Raw genomic sequence first — 27,977 nt, 5'->3', positions numbered from 1 at the left:
TGCCACATCATTTGAGGTCACAGCAGCTCTAAATACATCTTGTTGGTTCAGATGAGAGAACTGCCCATTCTAGCTTCTGCTTCCGGTGGGCTTCCGAGGGTGTCCTGGGTACTGACCTTCATGGAGTTTCCAGCTATTCTTTTCTTTTTGGTGCTGGGACTTGAACCCAGGGGTACTTTACCACTGAGCTACACCCCCAACCCTTTTTATTTTTTATTTTGAGACAGTCTCACTAGGTTGCCCAGGCTGGCCTCAAACTTGCAATCCTCCTCCCTTGGCCTCCTGCGTGGCTGGGATTTCAGTTGTGTGCGCCTCTGCACCCAGCATCTAGCTAGCCTCCCTGCGTAGCACTCTCTCTCCACGCTGCACATTGTGGATTTATGATCCCTTGATTCATTCAGAGTCCCTGGGAACTTCTTGTTTAACATAGTCTTCACTTTTCTTCCTTCTAAAGCTGACTTTAGAGGCTCGTAGAGGTAGCTAATTTAACTCTGACTCTTGATTGTTCATGATTCTGACAGTTGAATCCTATTTTAACTTGGTCTTCATCATTCTGTTCTGAAGAGGTGTGAGTCTTTACAGGAAGGCAGTACCCAGTGCTTGATTATTTTAGTTGATCTTTTCATGTGTTTTATTGGAGATATATAGGATATATATATCAATGATATCTTTGACTAGATATGATTGAAAAATTGTCCCAATTAATCTAAGATGCCCTGCAGTTTTGCCCATTTCTTAATAACAATTTTTAGTTTGCTTCCAAAAATTCCTCTTGAAGGATTTTTTTTTTTTTTTTTGTACAAGAGATTGAACCCAGGGGTGCTTACCCACTGAACCACATCCCCAGCCCTTTTAAGTTTTTATGTAAAGACAGAGTCTCACTGAGTTGCTTAGGGCCTAAGTTGCTGAGGCTGGCTTTGAACTTGCAATCTTCCTGCCTCAATCTCCTGAGCTGCTGGGATTACTGGTATGTGCCACTCTGCCCGGAATCTGTGGGGACCCCCTTATGGTAGTAGTGGCTCCACCATTTATTCATTGAGTAGATACAGGTTCTGTATCAGGCATTGGAGATAAAAAAAAAAGAAATGTGAAACACTGTGGATCATAAAGAGCTCACAGACTAGGAGATACAGGTCAATAAAAAAGTTTTCTCATGCTTTCTCTAACAGAGGTACTCGTTTGTTCATCTATTGATTCACTAAAAGCTATTTATTTTGTGACTACATTTACCTTCTAGGAATAAGAAAGATTTCTGTTTTAAAGATGCCATGGTCTACTATAGAGAGACCAAAGCATTAAAAATGAATGCCATGGAAAATTCTAGATGCTATGATAGGAGTCAGTAGCATCAGTTTCACCTGATATGACAGAGAAAGAGAGAGATGTCGAGGAAACACCTCAAAGATGAGACTTTTAATATGCTTATGTGTTATGTGCCGAGTCCTGGTCTAAGCACTTTATGAAGACTGCCTCATTTAATTCACGTAAGAACACTATGAAGTCCACAAAATTATTATCCCTATTTGCAGATGAGAAGTTGTAACTTGCCTACTGTTCCATAGCTAGTAAGGGCAGATCCAGGATTTGAACCCATGTGACTTTTCTTCAGAATGAAAGATCATTCTTTTTTTTTTTTTGGTGCTAGGGATGGAACCCACAGGGCTTAACATTAAATTTAATGCAGTCATTTTAAATTGACATCTGTCACGCCTCTCTAGCAGAGTGGCCTTAGAGAGCACAGGTGTAGAGATGTAGCCAGACTCCACATGTTTCCTGTCCTCTTGTTTCTCCAAGTTGGCGATGACGACAGCAGGGTTAGCAGGCTGACTCAGGAAGGTACGTGGAAGACTTTGACCTTCATCAGCGCCACCCTCTTTGATTGACATCCGCTCCTTCTGTTGACTTCCTATCTTGCACTCACCCAGAATGTGGCTTACTAACAACAGCTTTGAAAGCACAGTGTTCTTGGAGTTGAGGTTGTTGTTGCTCCAACAACCTCTAAATTCTGGATTTGTGTGTTTGCCTGCCATAGACAAGCCTATTTGATTGGACAGGGGGAAAAAAATTCAAGCCTAAGCTTGCTTCAGTCTCAATGGCAAAAGGAAGGGTTTCTTACATGGTTGTTCGTGGCCCAGGGCAGAGGAGTCATTCTTTGCTCCTGGGTTGGCTGGTCTTTCCCAGTTTGCACACTCAAGGGAATAAATCCTAGTCATGCCCCTCCTAGTGACATTTTGGTCAATGACTGCGTAATAAGATGGTGATCCTGTGGTTGCCTTTTTAGTTTGTATCAGTGTACTCTATGGTGTTCGCATGACAGCGATACACTTCTCATATCCTTGTTATTAAGTGACGTGTCTCTCTTATATCCATGGATATTCACTGGAGCATCTGCTAGGTACCCACTGGTCACTTTGCTAGGTTCTGGAGAGATGGAGGTGAGCAGGACACTGTTCCTGCCCCACAAGCTGCTTGCTTTTCAATGGGGACAAATGACTGCACCATTATAGGACATGTGATAGGAACAGAGAGCCCAGGGCAGGGGACAGTCAGAGAAGAGAGATAGTCTTTATTTATTTTTTATTATTATTTTTATTATTTTTTAAATTGTATCAAATTTTATTTCTGTACTTGATTATATCAATATAATTTATATTACAAATTCTTCATTTATTCAATTTTTCATAAAATAAGTGAGTTATTCATAGTAGAGAGATAGTCTTTTAGTTGGATTTTTTTGAGATATAATTCACATGTTATAAAATTCATCATTTTAAAGTATAAAACTCAGTAGTTTTTAGTATGTTTACAAAGTTGTGTAACCATCACCATTGTCTAATTCCAGAACATTTTCATTACCCCATAAAGAAACCCTGTAGCAGTTAGTTAAGCAATTAACTTCTCATTTCCCTCTTCCTGGCTTTTGACAACCACTAATCTACTTCCTATCTCTGCTATTTGCCAGTTCTGAACTTTTCATATAAACAGAATCTCATTTCACTTAACATACATGTTTTTTGGATTTACCGATTATGTAGCATATCTTAGTACTCCATTCCTTTTTATGGCTGAATAATATTCCATTGTATGGAGATACCACTTTTTTTTTGCGGGGGAGTACTGGGGATATAACCCAGAGGCACTTCACCACTGAGCTACATCCCCAGCCCTTTTTATTCTGTGACATGGTCTCACCTAGGACCTGGCTAAATTGCTGAGGCTGGCTTCAAATTTATGATCTTCTGCCCCAGCCTCACAAGACACTGGGTTTACAGGCGTGCGCTACCGCCTCCAGCGAGATACCATTTTTTGTTTATCCATTTATCAGTTGATGACCATTTTGGTTTCAGCGGAATTTGGAATAAACAGGTTTTTGCAAGGCCTGGGAGGGAGGGTGCGATTTGTGGTAGAGAGCAACCATTTTAAGTAACACAGGCATGTTGCCAAGTAAGGTGGCATACACCTGTGATCCGGCAACTCTGGAGGCTGAGGCAGAAGGATCACTTGAGCCCAAGAGTTCAAGACCAACCTGGCCAACAGAGCAAGACCCTATCTAAAACAAACAACAGCAAAGAAACACCACATTTATTTAAAATGGAACTTATTACCTTCCACGGAAAACCAGTATTTTCCTAATGTACACGTAAATAAACCATTAAAACGGAATGTGTGTACTCATGTACCATCTAAAAGTAACACGGGCATCAGTTTTGTGTATTATCCAGAGTGAAAGATTGGGACTTACAGAGTGACCTTTGAACACTGGGCACTAGGCCCATCAAAATCCAACTTGGGTGTGTACCCCAGCCCCAGAGCGGCTCCTATACTTTGGTACTCGATGTGGCAGGCTCATCAAATGTCTCCCTCCTTGGATTCTTTATGCCTTTTCATTACAGCATATTATTCCTTGGACTCTCCTTCTCCCTTCCATCTGTCATTTCTTAGGACTATCTTAAATTATCCCCCACCCCACATTCTGCTGGCTCTGGGGATCAAACCCAGGGCCAAACACATGCCAAGCAATCAATCTACCACCCAACGATACCCCCAGCCCATTCCTCCTCTCTTAAGTCTTCTCAGACCTTCTGGGTTCCTCCAGAACTTGGCTCTGACATGCCCTATGTGCCCATGTGGGATTGTGAGGTATTTCAAGGCTGGAGATAGTATTTGTGGAATAAATAAATGATTGGTTAGGGCAAAAGGGTGAAGACCTTAAATATGATGGTAAGTGTTATAAACTGTAGCATTCCCCAAACACAGAATGTTTAAAAGCATACAACATGCTGAACGTGGTGGTGCATGCCTATAATTCCAGTGGCTCAGGAAGCTGAGGCAGGAGGATCGAGAGTTCAAAGCCAGCCTCAGCAAAAGTGAGGCGCTAAGCAACTCAGTGAGACCTTGTCTCTTAATAAATACAAAATAGGGCTGGGGAGGTGGCTCAGTGGTTGAGTGCCCCTGAGTTCAATTCCCAGTACCAACAAAACAAAACATACAACACAATCAATGTCATTTAAAAAAAATTAAGTATGGTTAGGTGTGGTGCATGCCTGTAATCTTAGCTACTTAGGTGGAGTTGGGAGGATTGCAAGTTCAAGGCCAGCCTCTAAACTTAGTAAGATCCTGTTTCAAAAACAGCAAAAACAACAAACTAGCTCAGTGGTAGAACATCTCTGGGTTTAATCCCCAGTCCTGGAGGAGGGGCAAGCTAAGTATGGTTTGTATGGAGACTCAATAGAGGAGTGAGATCCTGGAGGCTGGGTGATGAACATAAACTAAGCACTGTTTAAATGTTTGGTGCCAAAAAGAGGACCCACTAAATCTGAAAATATTTGACTCAATTATTCCACTCCCAGGAATGTAAACAACAGAAATTTGTACATATGTTCACCAAAAGACGAGGAGGCTAGCAATGTTCTTAGGATCCCTATTAAAAATATTCCCAAACCAGAAGCAACTCGGATATCCATCTATAGTAGAATAAATGAAAAAAACTGTGGTATGTTCATTCAACAGGATTCTAATATAATGAGAGCAAGCAACTACGACTACGTGCAAAAATCCACTTGGAATTCATGAACTTAACAGTGAAGGAAGCCAGACCAACAGGATATATTGCAAGAACCTGTTCATGTAAAGTTCAAAAACAGACAAGATGAATCTCTGGTATTAGAAGGCAGGATAGTGGTCAACCTTGGGTTGGTGGTGACTATAAAGGGACATGAAGTACCTTTGGTTTGTGGAAATCAGTGGTGAGGTATTCTGTTAACGTGTACATTTTCTATTTATATGTTATACATCCATGGAAATTTATAGGTAAAATAATGGGAAGAAAGTTGTGATTTGTAAAATATAAAAAAAGATAAAAAGCCTTGTTCTAGAAAGAAGGAAAGTACCGACTCAGTGAAAAACAGAAACTGTCCCTGGGTACAAGATCCTGAGCTGCCTCTTGTCAGTTGTCCACGTGCCGTGGTTGTCTCAGGATTTCTTATCTGCCACATGTTAGCTGTAAATGTAATAACTATACAGTTGCATTTCATTTTACAACATTCAAACCCTATGGAGACATCATCCCTTACATCTTTAGAACTTCTTTATGAGGGCTCACTCTTATAAGGCCCAGAGAGATTTAATTTGCACTGTCACAAGACTTGTAGGTGACTTGACCTGAAATGGTTTCCTCTGAGTCCTCTCCTGTTCTTTTCCACCCCAACTTGGGAACACATGGGCTTGGCAGTTGGACTTGGACTTTTCATCTCCAGGAACAGAGAGCAGCAAAAGGAGGCTAGTACTGAGAGAGGGAAGAGTGGCCCAGGTCTACCTGATGGATCCACGGTCGAAGGCTTGTGGTTCCTTGTGTCAAGACAGCGCACAAGCAAGCAGAGTGTTGCTTGGCATGCAAGTTCCATCCATTGTAATTTTTGCTACTTTTCTTCTTAAAGAATTAAGGGTCTTAAGTACGAATGAAATGACCTCAAGTTAACAGAATGAGAAAGCCATTGGCTTGATCAAGTTGTTGTTGAAAATCTTTTAGGGTTGCTTTCAGTTAGCTTTCTGCAGATGCAGGTTTTCCAGGAGTGGTCATAGAATCATCTGCTTGTTTTCAGTTGGACAGGACCTCAGGGGCTTTCTGGTCTGACATTCCATCCAGTGCAGGTGGCCTCTGGGCACTAGTGATAATGGTGATCTGATAAGGGTGTGCACCTAGAGCTTCCCATGGGCGGGGTTCATTACAGTTCTCTTGGGTTTCTCTTATTAGAATATCTGTTCTCCAGATAAGCAAACAGACTCAGAAAAGTTAAGCAGTTTGCCCTAAACTATGCAGCTAATTATAGCAAGGCAGTTCCAGTCTTTATGACTCCACGTTGGGTGGGGGGGGGTTTGGCTGCTCTGCCATTCGCAGGTTCCATCCTGTCCTGGAGTTCCTGCAGTAATGGGAGCGTCGTCATTTCCACGAGGCACTGCTGTGGGTGGAAAACCCTACTTGGAAGATCTTTTTTTTTTTTTTCCTTTCTTTTTTTTGGACTGGGGATTGAGCCCAGAGGTATTTAACCACTGGCCATATCCCCAGCTTTTTTATTTTGAGACAGGGTCTTGCTAAGTTGCTTAGGGCCTAACTAAGTTGCTGAGGCTGGCTTTGGTCTTACAATCCTCCTGTCTCAACCTCCTGAGTCACTGGGATCACAGGGGTACACCACCATGCCTGGTATGGGAAGGTCTTTCTTACATTTAGCTGGAATCTTATTTCTTGGAACTTTGATCCAAGGCCTGGTCTAGCAAGAGCAATACTATTTGGCTGAGCGTGGTGGCACATGCCTATAATCCCAGCTGCTCCGAGGTGAGGCCCGAGGATCACGAGTTCGAAGTCACCTTCAGTAACCTAGCAAGGCCCTAAGCAATTCAGCAAGACCCTGTGTCTAAATAAAATATAAAAAAGGACTGGGGATGTGGCTCAGTGGTTCAGCATCCCTAGGTTCAATCCCTAGTCCCCCCCCCAAAAAAAAAGAAAAAGAAAAAAAAGAAGTAATACAATTTAAGATCCCATTGTTGGGGTGAAAGCTGTCCCTCAGAAAAGTGAAGAGTTATATTAGAGGTAATTTCCAGAATGATGTCAAGGACTCCGGTGGTCCCTGGGTGTCTTAACACCCTGTCCCATCTCTTAGGAAACCAAACAATCACCAGTGAGTGATGTGCTCAGGGCTCAGCTTGGGGATTCTCCTGCCACTGGTGCATCACTGGGGTCTGCTGATGGTACTCAGCTTGTGACTAGACAGCCCTGGTCATCCAAGATGATTTATCCACATGCCTGGCACCTTGGGCAGCCATAGGGCCTCTTCATATGGTTTCTCCTACAGGGTAGTAAGATTTCTTACATTTTAGCCAAGATCTCCAAGGGGAAGTGTTAAGCTAGAGAAGCTCCTAGTCCCTTTGAGCCTGGGCTTAGAAGCTGGAACAGTATCACTTTTAGGTCAAAGCAGTCGCAGAGCCCACCCAGGGTCCAGTGGAGAGGCCATGGACCCCACCTCTCAATGGGAAGAGTGTCAAAAAGTTTTGCGGCTACTTTTAATCTGCCACACTGAGGATTGTCCTAAATGTGTACTCATTTTGCTGGGTTGGGATTGGTAAATACCTATTTGAGTTTGGAAGTTCTTTTGCTGAACTTGACTGTTTTTATGATTTGGGGGCATTTAACTTATTTTCCTAATGTTATTTTAGTTATATAGCATAATTTTTACCAGCATTGATTATTTGCAAAGTTAAAAAATGATGAATCCATACTCCTAGAAGGACAGATCCCACCTCTCTTGTCCTTTAAGTATAGAAGTTTCTGATAATTCATTTGTGGCTTAAACACATGTGAGAGGAGAAATGGATGCTGTCAAATATAGAATCAGATCTCCTATGTCAAGAGGTTTTTCAAAATAGCTTAACTTATACTCTTAATTATATCACTTTCAGTTTTTCACGCCTGCAAAGCATTTGTGTTTTGATTCCCTAAAGCAACATTCTGAAGTCTGTGATTTTGTTGAATAATGAACCCTTTAAATAAACCCATGCTTTATTTTCCATTAGAACTCGAGGCCGATGGTCATTCCTCTACCGATATTAGCAGAAGGAGTTAATTGAAATTGTTTCTAATCTTTTGATCCTTGTCACACTGCTCTGCTATGCAATAATACACTGAAGAATTTTCTGAAAGTAAATGTTGGGGACTTAACTGTAGCTGCCTGCCTTAGAAATTCCATTTTGTGGAGTTACACTAGCAGTTGGTATGTTACATTGACCAAAAGGTGCTGTTTTAGAAAACAGATAATAATACATGCAGATGTAAAACAGAGATGCTAAGGGATGTGAATTCATTCTTGCCAAGTGCCCTGCTCCTTATTGCATGGGCTACTGAGCAAAATCTTTCTAGGTGATTCAGAAGCTGGAGGAAGAGCTTTTTCATGGGCAGGTGAGGTTGTTTTTGTTTGCTTATTTATTTGATTTTTTACTAACAGTCATTTCTGCCAAAACAGAAATTAACTCAGGTACATTCATTTTGTAAGCCTTTATTATTTTTTTAAACCAAAAATTCAATATTTTACAAATTTATTTTACTATTTTATTGAAATATTTTGGGTCTACTGAAAAGCACAGGGACTACCACACCAAATGCCTCCTTTTCCATGGCCCACAACTGAAGCTCTATAACCTTCACCTTCATAACCTCTTTCCCTCTCTTCAGGCCACCTCCCTGAATATGGCTAATATGATTCCCATGCATGTCTTTTTGCCTTTACTACATATGATATGTACTCTATTCAATTCATGATTACACGCACACACACACACAGATTTAGGAAAGCAGATACACATTCAAGGAAATGTGGGTCATTGCTCCAGGGAGGAAAATAGCTTATTTATGTGTGTGTGTGTGTGTGTGTGTGTGTGTATGTATGTATTTTTGGTGGTGATTCTGGGGATTGAACCCATTTTATTTTTTTATTTTGAGACAGGGTCTCACTTGCCCAAGCTTGGGGTCCTCCTGCCTCAACCTCTCCAGTCACTGGGATTATAGGCGCGCAGCACTGAGCCTAGCCCCTTTATATTTTTCAAGGTTAAAAAAGCAGATCAAAGGCTGGGGTTGTGGCTCAGTGGTAGAGTGCTTGCCTAGCACATGTGAGGCACTGGGTTTGATTCTCAATACCACATAAAAAATAAAGATATTATGTCCATTTACAATGAAAAAAATATATATTTTTTTAAAAAATCAGATCAAGAGAACACTTGAAAATCATATGGGGGTACATGCCTGTAACCCCAGCCACATGGGAGGGAGGCTGAGGCAGGAGGATCACAAGTTCCAGGCCAGCCTGGGTTATTTAGCAAGACCCTGCCTCAAAAGTAAATGAAAAGTGCTCAGGATGTAACTCAGTGGTAAAGCATAAAAACCATGGCTGCTTTTGCATAGTACGGCAGATTTGAGTAGTTATGACGGAAACTGACTCAGAAAGCCCAAGATATCTGACCCTTTAGGAAAAAATGTTTTTGACCCTTGTCTAGCATATGGACATGCACTTACACAGTAAATAATCTGACTAGAGGAAGAGTGCTGTGTAGCCTTGGCCAGAAGGAGGCTGAAGTGGTCAAAAGAGTTTATTTTTAAATCTTGGAATCTTCCTGTCTTTCTCTCTTGTCTCAGGAGATGAGTAATAATTGCCCCTCTCAACCTCCATCGCCTGCCTGATTATATCTGATTCCTCTTCTCTAAGCTTCTTTTCCTCTTGCTCTCACTTTTCCCACCCTCCTGTCTACAAAGCCAGCAAATTCTGGCTCCAAGGACAGTCACCTCCCTGCTCCTGAAAGTTCTCTGCTTTCTTGGTTTAGCAGTAGATTTTGCCTGTGCCTCTGATTGGGCATCTTGAGTCGTCTTGCTTCATTCTTTCTTTCTCTTAGACTTCTGGCAAATTGCATACAACGAAACTGTGTCTACTCTAGCTTCAGATAGATGAAGATCACTAAAGAGTCATTGGCAAATGATCCTTTAAACATAAACTGTAGAAAGAGCTGAGGAGACTATTTCAATCTGCCCCCCCCCCACACACACACCGCGCGCCTCTGTGTGTCTCTCTTTCAATATTGGGGACTGGACCCAGGACCTCACTTTAGCTAGGCAAATGCTCTACCACTGAACTATACCCGTATACCCCCTTTTAAAAAATGTTTATTTTTGAGACAGGGTCTTAATAAGTTGCCCAGACTGCCCTTGAACTTGTGATCTTCCCAACTCAGCTCCAGAGTAGCTGGGATTACAGGTGAGCAGGTGTGTGCCACTTTGCCTGGCTGGATACTTCAATTTCTTTTGCAAATAATAATAATACCTCTTCCTTGTCTTTTTTAAGGATGAATTTTTCCCTTTGTTAAACCAGAATCATGCAGCTAATTATCCCAACTGATTATTTCATCTTCCAAAAATAGCTGAAGGATGCACAGTGATAAGCACGGACGCCCATCTGTTAGCCATCAGACCTTGGAGTCCTGTTGGCACTGGAAAGGGGAATGGCCATTGCATGGGTCATCATGGTGCCTGCCAAAAAAGATATAATTCAAAGACTAATAGTCTAATAGTGCTCAGTCTTCAACCTCAAAGTGCTTTTACATAAGTGAAATAAAATAAAGCACAGAAAAAAATGATAAATGCTACAAGGATGAAAAATCAAGGTAGTGATCAAAGTGATTAAAGAGGAAAGAAAAGATATTGGAGAGGAAAGGAAGGGGAGGAAACATGCAGGACTTCTTGAAGGAGGTGGCAGGGAAACACAGCAAGGAAATGGAGCACTGGAATTTAGTGGGAATGTTCTAGGCCCAGGGAGAGCATAAGCACAAGTGCTAAGACAGATACTTGAGGTTACACATAGGCACAGAGAGCAGAGGGTGGTCTGTTGGACCACCTACTCGGGCAGTAGAGGGAGAGAAGGGGATGCAGATAGGATTAAGGTCCGTGTAGGCAGAGTCTTTAATGTTAGCAGAGCTCTGAGAGTTTATATACTCCTCCCAGGGAGAAGGGTAGCCACATACCGATAGCTCCAGTCTGAAGTTCAGTCCTCAATCTGGAAGACTGCCGCACTCCAAGGCCTTGACTTTTACTATCTTGTTCCAGTGTCACTCCATGCAGATTTGCTATCAGTACAGAAGATGCAAAAGACACTGGAACATGCTGTTTTACAAAACATCTCAGAAAGAACCACATTGTGCAATGGCCCTCATCTCTTTTATCACTTTCAAATCAAGAGAAATATCCCTGACTATAATGGAATATACTGTCTTTTGTGCTCTTTACTCTGACACAGTCCTGGCAGAAAAAAAGAGGCCCAAATGGAAACTTTCCGTATTTGAAATGAGTTGAAGAGGGAGGAGAGAAAACATGATTTTCCAAACTATTCCCTTGGGTTGGTAGGAATATACATTGATCAGTGTTTCAGATATTTGTGAAGTGGTTTCTATGGATCCTTCCCTTACAGTGCTTTCATTGGTAAAGTTGGCTCATTGATGAAACATTTAATTTTTTTTTTTAAATAAAATATGCCCCGAGTTGTTTTCATTGATACTAAATTGGATAAGGAGGTGAGTAAACCTAACCAGGGTTCAGGATGTCATTTCAGTGTCAACATGAAGGAACAGGGGATCTCTGTGTGTAGCCTGAGCCTCAGCATCAGAATTACTCAAGGGCTCATCTAAACATTCAGATTCCTCACCCTAGACCTGCAGAATAGGAATCTCTTGGGCACAAAGCCTGGGAATTTGCATTTTGACTTATATGAATTTAAGGTGATTCTTTAATTTTTTTCTATTACTGTAAAATATACATAAAAGAAAATCCACCATTTTAAACTTGTTTTGGGGAGGGGGGTTGCTTGGGGATAGAATCTAGGACCTCTTGCAAGTGAGGAAAGTGCTTTACCACTGAGCTGCATTCCCAGTCACCCAAACCTTTTTTAAGCGTATAGTTCAGGGGTGTTAAATACATTTACATTATTATGCAGCCATCGCCATTATCTGTTTCTGGAATGTTCATCTTCCCACACTGAAGCTCATTAAACATTTCCCACTCCATCACCCACCTGGTGACCACATTGTATTCTCCATTTTTATGAATTTGACAACTCTCCTACCTCATGTCAGTGGAATCTGACAGTATTTGTATTTTTGTGACTGACTGATATCACTTAGTTTGATGTTCACTCATGTTTTAGCAAGTTTCAGAACTTTATTCCTTTTAAGATCAAATAATATTGCATTATACACAAACACACACACACACACACACACACACACCCCCTGCATGAGGTCCATCCGTTTATCTGCCCACGAACAAATGTTAGTCCTATGAATTGTAAAGCACAGACATCTCTTTGAGTCTCTGCGTTTCACTTGGGAGACACTGGATCCTTAGTAATTTTGGTAGTTTTTTGAGAAGCTGCCAAACTGTTTTCCCAAGCAACTACACCATTTTACATTCCCATCAGCAGTGCACAAGGAAGGGCTCCTAATTTCTCTCCCTCTTTGCCACTGTTTGTTACTCTTTTTTTTTTATTTATTTACTTATTTTTAAAGTTTTCTTAATTAATTTATTTGTTCTAATCAGTTATACATAACAGGAGAATGCGGTTTGATTCATTGTACACAAATGGAGCACAGTTTTTCACTTCTCTGGTTGTACACAAAACAGGGTCACACCATTTGTACAATCATTCATGTACTAAGGGTAATGATGTCTATCTGTCTTATTTATTTTTCTGAAACAAAACAAAAAACAGCCATCCTGGTGTCTTCGATGAAATGAGGTCTCATTGTGGTTTTATTGATACAGCTCTTTTTTAAAATATAAAATTTGATAAGAGAAAGTTAATTTATGGAAGTTGTAAAAATGACTTCATAAATGCCAAAGAAAGGTTAGGAAAACATTTTCAGGCGATACAACCCAGGTATATTGCCAAGTAATTAAATGTAAGTGTGATAGTGAACAGTATGTTGTGAACAAGAGGCAAACCAGTTAGTGGGTATGAAAGGGTGCCTCCCCTCTACTTCACCTCAATACTATTTTTTTTTGGTAGTTGTTAGAACTGAAATCTACTCAATCGAGGGAAGAGCCAAGGGAAAAAAAAAATTACATTTTTTTGGGGGGAAAAATTGGGCCTGTAACCAAAGGTGAAGGCTCTGAATTGCTGTCTGGATAGGAAATGGTGGACTGACTCGGAAGAGGAGGAGACACCTATTACAAACGAGTGCACCACACTTTGCCTTTGAACGGGCCCTTCCCTGAGTTGTAAAACATATTTTGGGATGTGACTCACTCTGGGATTACCACAGGGAGTCTTTCCTAGGCATTCCAGATATATATTATAACTTCAGGAAATTCCATTTCCACAGACTTACCTCACACCACGCTCTTGCCATCCTCTGAACCTTACGTGCTCTCTGTCCACGCCTTCAAACAGACTGTGTCCGGTGCCCTCTTGTCTAGCTGGAGAACTCCACTCCATAGTCTACCCTTTGGGAGCCTTTTCTGGTGCTTCAAGAAGAATCCATCGCTCACCCAGATAACTGCAGTTGTCCCCACGTACCTGCCACTCCTTGATTTTCTCACCCCCAGTTTCTGTTGCTTTTTTAAAAATTGAAGTGAAATCCGTACAATATAAATGAACTATTTGGAAGTGTCCAATCCAGTGTGTTTAACATAGTCACAGTGTTGTGTGCTACCGTCACTTCTGTCTAGTTCCAACACATTTTCATCACTCTTGAAGACCCCACTATCCACTTAAAAAGTCACACCTCATCCCACCTTCCTGTAGCTTCTGGCAACCACTGATATGCTTTCTGCCTCCCTAGACTTACTTAATCTGGAAATTTCATGTAAGTGAAATCACATAATGTATGACCTTTGTATCTGGTTTCTTTGATTTAGCATGATGTATTCAAGGTCCAACCATATGGCATGACCAGTTCTTCATTGATTTTTAACACGGAATAATAAATATTCCCTTGCAGGACAATACCACATTTTCTATACCTATTCCTCCATTGATGGACATTTAGGTGGTTTCTGCTCTTTGGGCTGTTGCTTCTTAAGATAACTACAACCAAGCTACATGCTGATCTCTTGTACTCATGTCATTCACCAGGTGAGACAGTGTGTCTACAGCTCAGAGACCGGACCCTTGCCCAGGGAAGAAGGACTTCTACCAGGATTGCTCAGTGACCTTAGATTAGAGGCGGCAAGTGTGACGTTTACAGGTAATATGAAGTCCTTAAAATGTGTTTGGTTTGCTTTCCCATGCTCTGTTGTCTTGCACAGTCTTTAAGAATTGAACTGTTTGCTCATTTAAAACATAAGATATTTTACATACACACAAGCCTAGAGTTGTCCTATTACAAAAAAAAAAAAAAAAGAGAGAAAACTATGCCTGTGCCTGGCCTGTATCCACCTAGCATCTCTCAGCTGGAGATGGCATGGGCTGTCCAGTTCACCACCATCCCTGCAGCCAAAGCCAGGAACCATTCAAGCTGCTCTTTGTTCTAACACTTGGGTTAAGAGGCAATTGAAAGATTTCTTGGGCCCAGGACTTGTGTCAAAGGTAGAGAAAAATACTGTAAGTGCCTCATGGCCTGCCTTGTTCACGCAGACACTTCAGGATCAGTGTTCTGTCTTACATGTTCATCATGTTCCTAAATACCAGCATTTAAAAAAAAAAAAAAAGCTTTATTAAGATATTATTCAGGGGCTGGGGATGTGGCTCAAGTGGTGGCGCACTCACCTAGCGTGCGTGGGGCACTGGGTTCGATTCTCAGCACCACATAAAAGTAAAATAAAGATATTGTGTCTACCTAAAACTAAAAAATAAAAAAATATTAAAAAAAAGATATTATTCATATTCCATGTAATTCACTCATTTAAATCGCTGGGGCTGTAGCTCAGTGGTGGAGCGCTGTAGACTCTCAGAGGCAATGAACGACCCCGTCATGCTTCAACAGTCATTGCATTGGAATTTTGGCTGGCTCATTTGGTGTTGTGCCCTTTCAGTATCTTCTGTGGTGCCACCAAAATATTCTGGCACAGATAGTCCCAACTTGCAACAGTTTGACTTATGTTTTTTAAAATTTTACAGTGATATAAAAATATACCTATGCAGTCAGGCATGGTGGCACACACCTCCCAGTGATTGGGGAGACAGAGGCAGGAGGATCATAAACAAGTTTGAGGCCAGCCACGGCAATTTAACAAGGCTCTAAGCAACTTAGCAAGACTCTGTCTCAAAATAAAGAAAATAAAAAGAGCTGAGGATGTGGCTCAATGGTTAAACACCCCTGGGTTCAATCCTCATTGCTCCCTCCCCACCTCCCAAAAAAAGGGCCTATCTATGCAACAGTTCTGTTTTTCACTCTCAGAGAGGTATTCAATAAATTATGTGGAATATTCAGTACTTGATTATACAATTGGCTTTGTCTTAGATGATTTTGCTCAACTGTAGGATAATGTAAGTATTCTAAGCACATTTAAGGTAGGCTAGGTTAAGCGGTGCTGTTTGGCAGGATGGATGTATTAGAAACATTTTTGACTTAGGATATTTTATTTTTATTTTTATAGACAACAGAATTTGTTTCTTATAGTATGGGAGGCTGAGAAGTCTAAGATCAAGGCATTGGCAGAATTTGTGTCTGGTGAAGGGGCAGCGTGGCTGTCCAGTTCATCACCATGGTGATGTTTTTTTGCTGTCCTTACATGGTGAGAAGGGTGAGGGGGTTCTCTATGGTTTCTTTTATTTATTTATTTTTATTTTTAATTTTTTTGGTATTGGGGATTGAACTCATTGGCACTCATCCACTGAGCCAACTCCCCAGTCCTATTTTGTATTTTATTTAGAGACAGGGTCTCAATGAGTTGCTTAGCACCTTGCTTTTACTAAGGCTGGCTTTGAACTCGCAAGCCTGCTGCCTCAGCCTCCTGAGCCACTGGGATTAACAGGTGTGGGCCACCACACCCGGTTTATTTTTAAATTTTTTATTGGTACATTATAACAACATGTGATTGAGGCATTTGTTGTTACATATTTCTACATGCATACTATATAGCAATATAATTTGGTTCATTTCCTTCCCCAGTACTTTCTCTTTCCCTTCCCCATCTTCTTTCTCCACTCTACTGGTCTCCCTTCTATTTTCTTGAGATTACCCACACCCTCAACACCTTTTTACCCCACTTCTTTCTTTTTAACCTCCACAAATGAGAGAAAACATGACCCTTGACTTTTTGCATTTGGCTTATTTTGCTTAACATTGATGGTTTCAAGTCCCATCCATTTTCCTGCAAGTGACTTTATTTCATTCTTCTTTATGGCTAAAGAAAACTCCATTGTGCATATGAACTGCATTTTTTGTCCATTTGTCCATTAATTGGCATAGGCTGGCTCTATAATTTGGCTATTATGAATTGTGCTGCCCCAAACATGGGTATGCATGTATCGCTATAGTATGCTGACTTTAATTCTTTAGGATAAATACCAGGGAATGGTATAGCAGGGTCAGATGGTGGTTCCATACTGATTTCCTTAGCAGTTGTGACTTGTGATTTTTTAAACCTGTGATGCTTTATCTGGTTAAAGCATCTGTATTTGACCAACGATTGCTTAGATCTGAAGATTGCTTAGAACTGAGACTTAATAGACACAGGGTTTCTTTTCTTTTTCTTTTTCTTTTTTTTGGTACTGGGGATTGAACTCAGGGGTGTTCAACTGCTGAGCCACATCCCCAGCCCTATTTTGTATTTTATTTAGAGACAGGGTCTTACTGAATTGCTTAGTGCTTTGCTTTTACTGAGGCTGGCTTTGAACTCATGATCCTCCTGCCTCAGTCTCCCGAGTCACTGGGATCACAGGTGTGTGCTACTGTGCCCGGCTACATAGGGTTTCTTTTTAAGGTGATGAAGATGTTCCAGATTGACTGAGGCAAAATGATTGTTTATTCCTAACCTGACGAGGGTGATGATTGCACAGATCTATGAATATACTAAAATCCACTGAACCGTGTAGCATACAGCCAGGCCCCATGAACTGGGCAGGCAAAGGGTAGATTCTGACAAGTTACTGACAGAAGAGAATCCTGTAGACAGACTGCAGTGCCACTCTGTAGGCTAATTTACTTGTTTATTTAATTAGTAATCTTAACTAGGAGGCATTCCCCGCCAGGCATCTCATTTAATCTTGACGGGGTGTCAGGCCCATTATACAGACAAAGAAATAAAGGTTCACAAGGGTTAAGGGAAGTGCCATACTTTTTTCAGTATTAAGAAAAGCAGAGAGGCTGGGATTGTGGCTCAGTGGTAGAACGCTTGCCTAGTTTGTGTGAGGCACTGCGTTCAATCCCCGCCACCACATTAAAAAAAAGAAAACAAATAAAATAAAGCTATTGTGTCCATCTAGGACTAAAAAAGAAAAAGCAGAGACTGCTTCTTCCCATCTCCACACCCATATTGGATGTTTTTTGTTGAAATCCAGTTAAAATAAGCTCTAAAACATGCCTAGAGGGCAAATTATTCATAGAAGTAAAGGACAGTTCTTCCTCTTGATGTTTACAGTGTCTTCTTTCTCCCCTCCTGCATGTTCTCCTACCCAATACCTCTCTAGCACCTAGTGCCTGGCACGTAGTATTAATAATGTACTTGAATAGGTAACTGGGAACACAGGGAAGGTTGAGGAGACTCAGCTTCTGGTCACTTTCTTGATGTCAATACCCTATCTCTGTTCCATAGTTTCTCCTTGAGTACTGTCTGTGGTCTCTGGGTCTCCACCCAGATTTTTAGTCTCCACTACCCCAGCTCCACCCTCCCAACTCAGCAGGGAGGATTTCCCCAGACATACCACCTGTGTTCCTAAATCCTGGCCACTGAGTCTTCTAATGCTTCTTGTCTCAGCTCTTCTTGTCCTCTGTCCCAGTTCAAATCCTTACTCCTTCACAAAACCCTTTACAGCCACCCTGCGGGTGGAATCCTCCTTTTTTAACTCCTTGAGCAAGTTATCAGTAGTGCACATTAGTGTATTTATATTGGTAGTTCGTGGCAGAGCACGAAATCCCCTTTGGTAATATCCAATTCAGATCATTCATTTTATAGATGAACACACGAAGTCTAAGGAAGTCATGTGATGTGCACAAGGCCACAGTGTTATCTAAAATTTTTGTCCCCTGCTTGCACACAGTTGTTCTGAACTTCATCTGTTCATCTCATCATGCTGCCATCTTGGATTTACCAGCTGTCTGTGTGTGCACTGCATTCTGGAAGGAAACCCAGTGAGACACTTAATAAAATTTGGTAGTGGAGAGAGGGACACCAGTGGGGTGCTTGGCCTGCTTAGTAGTGACTTCTGTTTCCAAGGGCTACCTTCTCCTCGGACCAATTGCCAGCCCTCACTTGCCTGTCTCAGGAGTGCTGCTCTAGGGTGCTTGAGGGAACAAAATGAACACTGAAAATAAATATGTAACTAGGCACTCTGTTGACAGAATAAGGCTCTTCTGTCTTTGCATGTAGTTTGTTACCAAGACTGCCCTCCAGCATGACTGCTTTCCACAATGTCTGACTCCACATCCAGGGAAAACTCAAAGGAGGTTCTATTCCTGGTGGTCAAAGCTCACCTTCTATATATATATATATANCTACATGAGAAAATCAGAAAAATCCCAGATAATAAACTAATGATGCATCTCAAAGCCCTTGAAAAACAAGAATAAACCGATTCCAAAATAAGTAGAAGGAAGGCAATAATTAAGATCAGAGCTAAAATCAATGAAACAGGGAATTTATATATATATATATATATATTTTATTTATTTATTTTTTTTTTTTTTTCTGATTGGAGGAGCTGCCTCTTTTCAGGGTATTTAACATTAGGAATCATCATATTCTTTTGAGATGACACCTAGCACTGTCACAGCTCAGTGGGGTCTTTACCTCAAACCTCAATAGGGGGAGCCTGTGTGTGTGTGTGTGTGTGTGTGTGTGAGTGACTGGGAATTGAACCCAGGGTCATACTACCACTGCGCCTCATCCCCGGCCATTATTATTTTGAGATAATGTTTTGCAGAATTGCCTAGGCTGGCCTTGAACTTGGTGATCCTCTTGCCTCAGCCTCCTGAGTTGCTGGGATTACAGGTGTGACCACTGTGCCTGGCACAGGGAGAACCTTTTAAATCACAATGCAGCCACCTCCAACACATACTGCAAAGGGGGGACATTTATGACATCTCCCTAACGCATTAATTCTCCAAGAAGTGTACCCTCTCTTATGCACTTAGCATCGGTCAGGGCACTTAGTGAAAATTTGCTGAACTGAGTGACTTTGGTGCATCTAATATACTTTAGGGAAGGAGCTGTGGGTGGAGAGAAGAGGCCAGAGGACAAGATTGTGGGTGGTGTGGGCAGAGAGATGCCAGCCTACCTCCCACCACCCACCCTACCGAGGAATGCCCACTCAGTGTCTTTTCCTTAGGATGCATTCATTCATTCAGCATTCAACAAGTATTTCTCAAGTGCCTACTATTTGCCAGGCATTTTATTTATTTATTTTTGTTCTTTTTAGATATACACAACAGTTGAGTGTATTTTGACATATTGTACAGGCATGCAGTATAGCTTCTTCTAATTAGGATCATGTTCTTGTGGTTGTACATGAGGTGGAGTTTCACAGGTCATGTTTTCATATGTGAGCATAGGAAAGTTCTGTCCAATTCATTCTACTGTCATTCCTATTCCCATTTTCCCTCCCTTCCCTTCATTCTCCTTTGTCTAATCCGGTCAACTTCTGTCTCTCTCTCTCTCTCTCTCTCTCTCTCTCCCCTTATTGTATGTTAACATTCACATATCAGAGACACATTTGGCCTTTGGATTTTTTGCCAGGCATTTTATTTGGTCGTCAGCAATGAATAATATCCTGTATCTGCCCCAAAGATGTAGCTCACTATATTATGCTTGATCGATGGCTCAGTCATGATCTCAGGGCTAATAGGAGCACGCTAATGACCTTGCCTGGTTATGTGCTGAAACACCTCTGTCTTACGGAGCTGCCTGAGTTCGCTTTGATTTTGTTTTGAAGTGTGGATGATAAGACAGGTTTTGTCCTGAGAAGAACCACCATTGTGGTTACTCTGGTTAAGCATGACGGCCAGTATGAGGCAAGGTAATAATAGGCAATTGTAATGTGTGTACTTTTTCTTTACATAAGACCTTTAAAAATGTTTATTAGAGGCTAATCAAAAATATATACGGGGTAATTTAGAGGCTTTCTTCTACAATAAAAGTCAGAGTTGGTGATGGTTACAAACCTATTCTGATGTTCTGAAATGGAAAGGATGCATAAGATACAGGCTTAAAGGAACTTGATATTATTTTCCTCTTTTCTTTTTCATGTGGCACATGAATTCTACTCCATACCAATTTTTCTCCCTGTGCACAGCTAAATTTTAAAATAAACAGCAAAACCTATTTTTCTGGCTTAGCTAACATGGAAACACCTAATCCTCTTAGTTTTCTTGATTTTGCAAACAAGGATTTGTGGGCATAAAATTTTTAAATACTGTAGTCATGTGGACTAGGTATTCATTTAATGGCCCCAAGTAAAACCTGTTAGAAAAGGAATGAATGATGTCCCTTAGAGTCATTTTCTTTGCTGATTTTCAGCCACAAGTTGAGCAACTTTTAATGGGAGCAGTAAATGCAGTCAGTTCACCTCTATAAGGAGGGAACAGTCACTTCACATTACTAGCTAATGCTCCGGTCAACTTTCTGACCTTTCCATTTTTAGCATGCATGGGGGGGGAGAGAGAGAGAGAGAGAGAGAGAGAGAGAGAGAGAGAGAGAGAGAGAGAGGCATGGTCTATTGCTGTGCTGCTCAGTACCATAGCCACAGTAGTCATTGGTGACTACTGAAATATGGCTAATGTGACTGAGCTTATTTTAAATTATAATGAATTTAAGTTTAAAAACAAGTACTGTAAAATCTTTTTTGTTAAACAATTTATTGGGATTCTTATAAGTACATTTGGAGCAATGTGTGTATACCTTTTTCAACTAATCATTGCAAGTAATTAAGTATTTCTGAGGAAAATTTAGAATCCAAATTGGATGTGCTGTAGGTATAAAATACACCCCAGATTTTGAAGATTTAGTAACAGTCTTTTTTTGACTGAACTATCTCGTTAGTAATTTAATATTTTTCATATTGGTTACATGTTGAACTGATGTTTTGGATATGTTGGGTTAAAACCTGTGGTTTATACTTTTTAAATATAGCTACTAGGAAACTTAAAAATCTTATATCTCCCATTACATCTCTGGTGGGTAGTACTGGTCTGTCCAGTTGGAACAGAAAGTTCTAGTCATGGTTCACGGGTTTTTCATCAGCTTACCTTGTAATAATAACATCATGGTGAGCTCAGTTTAAAGCATGAACAAAATAGAGGGTTTTTTAGTAGATTTATATTTTAAACAAACTCTGTTTCATAGCAAATTAGAAAATGTATTTAGTAATTCTGTTTAATTTTTTTTTTTAAACTTGGCAACCCAGGTGGTCTTTGATACATTTTGAAAGCAAAACTGCTTCACACATTTACTTCTACTTACCAGGGGAAACCTCACAATCTGCATTTTGAAATTTTAAAGAAATGAAGTGATTAAGAGAGTCACTCACAGTGTGGTTTAGTTATAAAGAATTCTAATGTATTTAAATAATACTAGTAGAGGATAGGAAAGGCAGCAGAATACAACAAACACCAGTATGGCAGTATGTAAAAACGTGGATGTATAACCAGTGTAATTCTGCAATCTGTAGATGGGGTAAAAATGGGAGTTCATAACCCACTTGAATCAAATGTATGAAATATGATATGTCAAGAGCTATGTAATGTTTTGAACAACTAATAAAAAAAATCAAAATAAATAAATAATACTTTATGCAGTAAGCCCCCATGGTAATTGTGGTTAAAAGCTCAGATTTTGGAGTTAAAGGGCTTGAATTCCAGACCTTCTATTTTCTACTTCTTTGACCTTGCATTAATATTTTAGGTTTGGTAAGCTTCTGTTTCCTTGTCTATGAACTGTACAAAGATAGTTCCTACCTTATAGTACTGGTGTGAGGATTAAAAGAAGCAACCCATTTAAAATGCCTGACCCCTAAGAAGCACTTCCTTTTGGACATTGTTATTATGATTATGTAGTTTTTCTTATAAAGCATCCAACCTTGTCCTCCCAAGCACTCTCGGCCATCTCTCTGTTGTCTCTGAAGGGCCCTCTCAGAACCGCCATTCATTCGCAAGTCGTGTTTGTGTTGCAGTGACTCCAACTTGCTCTCCTTGCTGTTAATCCTGATGATCTGACTTGACCTTGCTTTTTCCTCCTCTTTCTCCTTCTGCAAGTACCTTTTAACCCTGAACTTTTTCTTTTCTTCATCTTTTCTGTGCTTGGCCTGGTCTGTATATGAGGTTTTATTTGAGAGCATGTATTGAGCACTATGTGGCAGGCTCTCTGCTAGCTGCTGGGAATACAAAGATGAATAATGGAATCTGCGACTTCAAGGAGCTTATTAACTCATTTAGATGGCGAGAGTTTATAAATAAAGGCACTAACTTATCACAGGTGCCCTGACTGAAGTTGAGAGGAGTACCTTACAGTGTGGGCAGGATGGGAAGAGACAATAGATTCTACCAGAATGGTGACCAGAAGACTTCACAGAAGAAGGGACAGATGAATGTTTTTGGTGAATGAGTAGGTATTGAGAATAAGGAATAATATTGAAGGAAAAACAGGTAGAGGGCCCACTGTATACACTAGAAACAGCCTGGAGCCAGAGAAATGTGTTTAGGAAATGACCATAGTCTGTTAGGGATAGTTGGGTCACAGTCTGGAACGTTGGAGTGGAAAACCAGGCACCAGATGGGGGTGGGATGGGGATGGGATGGGATGGGGTGGTCCTTAAGGGTCAGATCAGTAGGCTTTGTTAACTAGTTGGTAGTGAGTGGCACATTGGATCCCAGTTTGGGGAAGATTGCCTTGACAACCAGTGCTTGCATTAGAGTTGGAACCTGTCAGGAAGCTATTGAGGCTGAACTAAGATATGGGCTGCGGTGAGAGAAAGAGGGGGATGAGAGGATCAGACTCAAGATAGGGTCTGGAGGTGTCGGCGATTGAGTGAAGGGAGCCAAGGAGCAGGAGTGAGGCGCCATCTGGGATTTGGTGTAGTGACGTGGGGATGGTGATCCACCTGCAGAGAAGGGCCAAGAGGAAGAGCAGCAGATTTAGGGAAGAATGAGGTTAGCGATGGATACGGGGAGTTGGAGGCGCTGCTCCAAGCAGGGGAAGTCCAGTTCCTGTTTGGGGCTGGAGTTCAGGAGAGTGAATGGGGCCCACAAACTGCAGCTGTCCTAGCCACTGTGCTTCGTTTGTTTGGTTTCTTTTCCCTCCTACGAGGCTGGTGCCACACACTCTCCGAGTTCTCTTGAGGCGCTTTCTGCCGTGGTTTAGGAGATGTCTTCTGTAGGATTAATTTAAGCTCCCCTCGCCCTGTCTTACCCTCTGCAGCAGACTATACCAGCTCAAAAAGAAGTCTACCTCCCAAAAACCAAACAGACCATCTCTGTGATGCCTGCTAATTCTTCTTCTTCCCAAGTGTCCTCTTGCAAAGCTGACTAGTCTCCTTTGCATCTTCTTTTATTTAGAATAAAACCCAAATTCCTTATCATGGCTCATTATAAGGCTCTTCATCTCATGGCCTCGTTCACCTCCCCAGCCTCAGCCCTCCCACCTCCACCCTCATCACCACGCTGGAGCCACAAATTCTGTTCCTGGAATTAAAATCAAAACAAGCAACTTGTTCCTGCCTGGGGCATTTGCTCCTGTTGGTGCCTAGATTGCACCCCTCCCCTTCTTATATGTCAGAGCTGACTCCTCTGACCCTTCTCTGCTTTATTTACTCCATAGCATGTACCAGTGTCTGAAGTTATCTTGTTTATCTGTTTCCTTCTGTATTCTTCTCCCCCCACCCCCAGGGTGTAAATGCTGGCATCCCCAGCATCTAAACATAGTGCCGACAGAGGGTGGGATCTAAGAGCCCTGGAGAGACAATTCTTAGTTTAGATGGCCCCCAGCCATAACTGCTAAATTGTTTTGAAAGAAACTTCAAATTCTTTGGGGTAGGGGAGTGGGTGTGTGGGAGAAGCAGGTACATCCATCAGAGTCTCTCTTCTTTAAAAAAATTTTTGCAATTTTGAGGGTTGAACCCCGGGGTCTCAGGCATGCTAGGCAAGCACCCTATCTCTGAACTTCATCCCAAGCTGAGATTTTTAATAGGAAGCAGATTTCTACTCCAAAAGAATAATTGAACTGAGCTTAATAAAGGGATTATCAGGCCTAGGGATACCAAAAAGGAAATGTAAAGTCTTGCCAAGAACTCAGAAGAATTAGTTCTATGGAGAAAACCCTGGTGGGAACCTCTGGTAGAGAGCTGCAGCCTGCTGGGTGCAGTAGTGCATGCCTCTAAACCCAGTGGCTCGGGAGGCTGAGGCAGAAGGATTGCCAGTTTGAAGTCAGCCTCAGCAATTTAGTAAAACTTTAAGCAACTTAGTGAGACTGTGCCTTACAAGGTAAAAAATAAAAAGGACTGGGGGTGGAGCTCAGTGGTGAAGCACCTCTGGGTTCAATCCTTAGTATCAAAAAACAAAACAATACAAAACAAAACAAAACAAAAAACTCCGGAGCCCCTCTGCTGTCACATAGAAGGGAGGGAACCTGCAGAATTTATACTCTGACCTTTCCCTGCTCCTAACCTGTCATCGTCTGCCAGTGCCTTCAGTGGCTGGTTTTGATAGGGTGGCAGAGGGCAAGGGCACAGCCAGTGGAGAGATCAGGATAGGCAAGAAGTGGCAAGTCCTATAAAGCCTGGACCATGTATTTTGTCCCTTAATCAAATACTATTTTGCCCTGATATTTACTTATTTCATATGCTCACGTGATAGCAGTGAGAGAAAAGGTATTTGAGAACCAAGACTGCTTCCAATTCTTTTGTATCCACTGAAGCCCTAGGATGGTCTGACAGCAGATCGGCTCTCAGGGTGTGTGAATGCTGAGCCTAATTCAATGATATGTGAAACCCTCTTAAGTAATACATTCTGAAACAAGAGTATTGGGGTAAATCTTAGGGATGACAAGTAACCCCCATAACATAGCAGCATTTCTATAGTGCTCCAGTGTGCAAGAAGAGCATGAGGTCTTTTTTTGGTGTTGGTTTGCATGTCATAAGGCGTCATTTATGGCCATAGTCATAAAACTTCATTTTCTTTTCAGAACAGACAGAATTCTCTGTAGGCAGTGGACTATTGAGGACAAGGGCCCTTCTCCACCTCAAAACTTACTCTCCCTTGAAGATTAGTATTACTAAAGAGTTAGCAATGCACCGTCACGTAAAATATTTTTAGAAGAAGAAAAAAGTAAATTAGATGTTAAAAAAGGTATAGTTATGCTCTAACATAATCTATTCTTTGCATTTGTTGTGAGCTCATGATGAAGACCACAAGTCCTAAGATGTAACAACAATAACAAGAAAAAAACCTCATGCAGTTCGTATTATTGTCCCAATTTTATAACAGATGGACTCAGAGAGACCCTAAAGTTATCAGCTTGAAAGGTGTGGATTCAGAATTCATACCTACGTCAGTCTGAAGCCAAGGGCCAAGTTCTTGGTCGAGGTGTAGATGCCATCAGAGGAGGATGGCTGGAACCCTCATTAGAAGCCTGCTGTGGGTTGACTGTGGAGCTGGCCAACCAGGAATGCAGGACCAGAAAGGATCATGGATCGCTCTTTTGCTCCACAAAACTGTGGGAGGTATGCAAAAGGTCGCTCTTGCTGGAAAGAGCTCGTGAACACAGATCACAGTGAACACAGCACGCAGCTCACAGTTGATTGGCAGGTTAGATGCTGGCCACCAAACTTTTGAGTCCCTTCTCCCCCGACCTTGTAGTCCTGCTGTCACTGTGCTTATGGTCACTGGGCTTCCTCTTCAGCATCCTCCTAATTATCTAACCTCACTTTGTGCCTGAGATTCCTGATCTGGTCTCCACAAGGTTATCCCTGTAGTGTTCTGAGGAGTTCTTAGAGGCCTCAAACAGGAAGAATCAAGAGTTTGAAGCATTTCCTCCAAATGAGGAACCTAAACTCATTTGTTGTTCAATTTGATTACCTTTCACAACAAAGAGAATGTGATAGAAACTTGAAGGAAGAAATGAGGAAATGGAAAGGATTTTAAGAACACAGGCAAGTCATTGGATTCTAAGATTGTTTTAAAAAGTATAAGGAAACAAATTTAGAAAATATCTATGAAGTGACTGGGCGTGATGGCACACAGCTGTAACCCCAGTGATCTGGGAATCTAAGGCAGGAGGATCTCAAGTTTGGGACCAGCTTCTGCAATTTAGCAAGACCGAGTCTTAAAATAAAAGCCTAGACTGGAGAGTGAACCTGAGTAGAGAGTCACTTGAGGTGCCAAGAGATGTGCAGAAAACCTAAAGGACAAGTGTACACCAAGAAAATAAGAAACAGAAGTACCCGGGACAGTGAAGATATTTAGCAAAGAAATTTAAGAGGGAAAAAAAAAATAATAAAGTTTGCTTGGTGATGAATTTTTAGTATAATATTTGATACCAGTATAAAAGTGAATTCTGTAAATAATGACATAGTGTGTTTAAGGGAAGAAAGAATTTTCAGGCTCTGGTTTGTCTTTAGAACCCTGCAAGGGGTCCCCAAGGGGCATTGCTGGCCAGTTCCTGAGTGGTAACGATTTAGTCTGGGGCAGGTGGGAAAAGCATGTTTCCTCCATATTGCAGAATAGAGCCTTGCTTCCTGATGTTAAAAAAAAAAGCTAAAAGGGACTGAGGATTTGCTCAGAGGTAGAGTGCCCCTGGGTTCAATAAAAGATGTAATTGACTTTTCCCTAAGACTTTCTGTATAGTAATGGTCAGAGTGGGAGAAAATGACGTTTAACCTAAAGCCTACTTTGCCAACTGAGTAACTCCAGATAGAGAAGAGGGCAACAAAGAAAGACCCGCAGGGGAAAATGCTTCATTAGTTTTCCCCAGGGCTCCTGGGAAACGTAGATCTACCCATGCTCAGGGCAGTGCTCTGATTTGAACAACCCTCCGTGAACAGGGCAGTGTTCCTGTGGTCACCTCCCTCAGTTAGATTCTATTCTAAAGTTCTATTCTAAAGTTCCCCTCTAAGTTGGATCCAGTTCCTATCATTTTTAAATGATTACTTTCGTAAGTTATATGCAGAATTTAACCTGCATAGAGGACCTGAACTAGCAGGTCCTGTCCAAGTTAGGTTTTTGGCACGACCATTTTAGCTCTTCTATTTTGGGTACCTACTATGTGCAGGATACTGTGGGAAGGACTCAGCGTGCATTTTATCTGTTGGTCTTCAGCAAGTCCTGCTCACAGCACCGTTTCCAGATGGAGGAACCGAGACGGGGAGAACGCAGGTCACTTGTCTTCTTGGTACCCTTAGTAACATAGTAGTACTTCCAGAGGTTAAGGTGAAAGAGAAAATGATAGAAAAGGCCCCAAACAAGATAAGTTTTCAGCTGTAAGAATGGTAGAATTTAACTAGGCTGTGGCAGCAGGTGAGAGAGTAGAAAGAAAACCAAAGAACACTGGAAATGAATGAAAGTGGAAAACAGAGGTAGAGAGAGGTTATTGGTTCAAGAACCACCTATGAAGTGCCCAGGGAGTAACACCATGGGGCCTTGAAGGAGGGAAAACAACAGCAACTCACAGGCACAGACTCGGAGTTTGCAACTGTCTCTGATAAGGCCGAGATCTGGTTTGGGTTCTTGTTTGGCTTCATTCCTGTTTTCTGGTAACTATAATGTTGTTCCAGGTGTTTTTTTTTTTTTTTTTTTTTTTTTTTTTA

The 27,977-nt window shown here is 41.4% G+C and overlaps 1 protein-coding gene across 4 annotated transcripts in view; it reads left to right on the top strand.

Moving 5' to 3' along the window:
• Rbm47 (RNA binding motif protein 47) overlaps nucleotides 1–27,977 on the top strand; it is a 161,259-nt gene that overhangs the window by 19,270 nt on the left and 114,012 nt on the right. For all 4 annotated transcript variants that reach the window (XM_048784371.1, XM_048784370.1, XM_048784367.1 and 1 more), the window contains one exon: nucleotides 14,160–14,271. The gene's annotated coding sequence lies outside the window, so the exon portion shown is untranslated. The remainder of the gene's footprint in view (nucleotides 1–14,159; nucleotides 14,272–27,977) is intronic.

Source organism: Marmota marmota, unplaced genomic scaffold (genome assembly GCF_001458135.2).
Source record: "Marmota marmota marmota unplaced genomic scaffold, marMar, whole genome shotgun sequence".
In the NCBI taxonomy this organism is placed as follows: domain Eukaryota; kingdom Metazoa; phylum Chordata; class Mammalia; order Rodentia; family Sciuridae; genus Marmota; species Marmota marmota.
The sequence above is the reverse complement of the archived record's forward strand: the minus strand, read 5'-3'. Positions and strand labels throughout refer to the sequence as shown.